This window comes from Myotis lucifugus, unplaced genomic scaffold, assembly GCF_000147115.1.
Source record: "Myotis lucifugus unplaced genomic scaffold, Myoluc2.0 scaffold_2, whole genome shotgun sequence".
Classification (NCBI taxonomy): Eukaryota; Metazoa; Chordata; class Mammalia; order Chiroptera; family Vespertilionidae; genus Myotis; species Myotis lucifugus.
Genome location: NW_005871050.1, coordinates 13,930,026 through 13,932,895, shown reverse-complemented (window position 1 = coordinate 13,932,895; position 2,870 = coordinate 13,930,026). Strand labels below are relative to the sequence as shown.

Below are 2,870 nucleotides of genomic sequence, written 5' to 3'. Positions count from 1 at the left end.
GCTACATTCATCCGTTGTTTTGCTGGTGCCTGTGGGAGCCTCACTTGCTGCGCTGTGAGGCGGACTCCCTGAGGGTATTTCTGCTCCTGCTGCTTCACCTGTTGTACGATTTCCCTGATCTTGCGCTGTGCGGTCTGGCTCGCAAAGAAATGCCCAATAATTCTGACGATCACTTCCTCGTCTTTTTCATCGGGCGATTGGTCATGAGGCACGACGATTTCTGCACTGGTTAGATTCTGCAGTTCATTCACGTATTTACCGCCCTTCCCTATCACCCGGCCACCAGTGGAAGAGGGCACTCTGAGGCGGGCTTCCTACTTCACCTCCTGAGGGGGTCGAAGTTCTCTTCTTTCAGTTTGACAAAGATCCGCCCCTGAGCCTTCAAGTCGGATTAGAGCGGTCCGGCGGTGATGACCATCCTTTCACAGACGTCTGGGCCTTGCGGTGGTGCAATCTTGAAGGAGGAGTCCCCAAACCGAGCCAGATCCTTGATGTGCGCGCCCTTCTTCCCCATGATGGCCCCCACGACATGGGTCGGGACGAATAGATTCATGTTATCCTGCTCCGGGTAGGAGTGATGCAGCGGGAACGGTCTGAACTGGTGAGGGGGGTACAGAGGGAGAAGTATCCGGACAGGGCAGCGAACAGGTGGTAGGGGGGAGCAGGGGGAGGTCCTCGGGGCCCTGCGGGTGGAGGCAGCACAGATAATCCTGTTGAAAAGATGACAAGTGCGCTGAGGTTCAACCCCGGGATCAGGTTGGCTTGTTGATTTACAGCCAGCATGTCATTTTCAAAGGCCTCACGTAGCTTCTTCATAATCTCCATCTCAGTACTGGCACAGGCCTCAACTGTGCCCTTCACAGTGATGGTTCTTTCAGGATTGTATATGCTCAAATCCTGCAAGGATGAAATTGTTATCTTGGTCCCAGTTTCATGTTCAATTTTCTTCAAATTTCTGCCTTCTTTTCCGATAAGTCTTCCAACCAAGCGATTGTGGGCCAAGATTTTCAAAGGAATCTCTTCAGTTCTCGGAGTTTCCATATTATCGGTGGATTTCTTGGCAGAAATGTTGCAGGCCAGGAGGGAGTGGGATGATATATTCAAAATTTTGGTCTCATCAGCCTCCTTATGCATGATTTCAAGAATCATGCAGCACGCTTCCGAAGTCCCCTCTGGGGTGGCATGGATGTGGCATGGATGGTGACGGGCTTCTCCGCGGCCCCAGAGTTTTCCTTCCTATGGATGTCTACCCGGGACTGGGTCTGCTTAGTGATGCTCTCTTTTTTTTTAACATATTTTATTGATTTTTTACAGAGAAGAGGGGAGAGGGATAGAGAGTTAGAAACATCGATGAGAGAGAAACATCGATCAGCTGCCTCCTGCACACCCCCTACTGGGGATATGCCCACAACCAAGGCACATGCCCTTGACCGGAATCGAACCTGGACCCTTGAGTCCGCAGGCCAACGCTCTCTCCACTGAGCCAAACTGGTTAGGGCTGCTTAGTGATGTTCTTTATGGTCAAGCCCTCTTTTCCGATGATGGCACCAACAAACTGGGTGGGGACCAGGATCCGAAGCGGGAAATCAATTGGTCTGGCCTGAGAAGAGCCCCCAGGGGCGTGGCCTTGCTCCCTGGAAGAGTGGTCCCCACACTGGGCTCGCTGAGGGGGCGAAGGGGAGCTCACCTCTTCATCCGGGATGTAGGAAATCTTGAAGGAATAGTTCTCAAACTGATGCCCGCTCAGCTTCTCAATGGCTGTTTTTGCTTCTTCTCTTGTTGAATATGTGACGTTGACAACCGCAGTTTCTGTGTCTGTGTTGACTTGTTCGAGATTCTCCACTGTCCCATACTGACCCAAAAGCCCATCCAAGACCTCCCACTGCAGGTGAGGAGGGATAGTTCTCATCTGAATTTTTCTGCTCCTGAGCTTTTTGAAGACTGAGTAATCAACTTTCATGATTTTCCCATGCAATTCCACTTTACCCGAGAGGGTCTCGATGGCGCGGATGGCCCAGTTTTGGTCCGGGTAGTCCACGAAGGCGTAGCCAGACTTCAGCAGGACCTGTCCCGCCAGGCGCAGCTTCCTGTCCCGAAGAGCTGCCGGAGGTCGTCGGCGGTGACGGCGGGGCTCAGGTTCCCGATGTAAAGCTTGTTCATCATCCATGTCTTCCCCGAGAGCCCGCGGCTCCCCCAGCCCGGTACCACCCGGCACTCCTCGCCTCCTCCGCTACTATAGTCTCTCCTCCTCCTCCACCGCGCCCCCTCCCCGCCCTCCGTCGCCCCCCCCTCCCCGCCCTCTGCCCGCCCGCCACCCCTACAATAAGTCTTGATACCTGGTAGAGCAATTCTTTCCACCCTGTTCTTCAAGGGTGTCTTAAATATCCTTGGCCCTGTGGATTTCTGTATATGTTTTTGAATCAGTTTATCAAATTCCACAAAGAAAACTTGCGGAGTTTTCATTGTAATTGCATTGAATCTATACATCATTTGTCTCTTACAATTGTTGGTTCATTCTCCAGATGAAATTTGAAACTGGCCCCTGTACACGGAGGGCAGGGAGAGACAGAAGAAAGAGGAAGACCACTTCAGATTGGTAGATGGCAGTTTTAATAAGCAAGGAAACTTACATACAAGATTTGTCCTGGGCAGCCACAAGACTAATAGATCTCCACACCTGCCCACCAGAATCTTAAAAGTTTACATAGAGGCCTCTACTGGGTTCAGTTACATATTCATTCTGGTCTCAACAACACCTTCCTCTCTCAAGGCTGTGTTCTTTTTTTTTTTTTAATATGTTTTTATTGATTTTTTGTTTTATTTTGTTTGTTTTTATTTTTTCTTTATTGATTAAAGTGTTACATATGTGT

General features: G+C 50.5%; 1 pseudogene; it reads right to left on the bottom strand.

Annotated features, from left to right (window-relative positions):
• Positions 1 to 11: 11 nt before the first annotated feature.
• On the bottom strand, positions 12 to 2,200 carry LOC102437742 (annotated as a pseudogene).
• Positions 2,201 to 2,870: the final 670 nt, after the last annotated feature.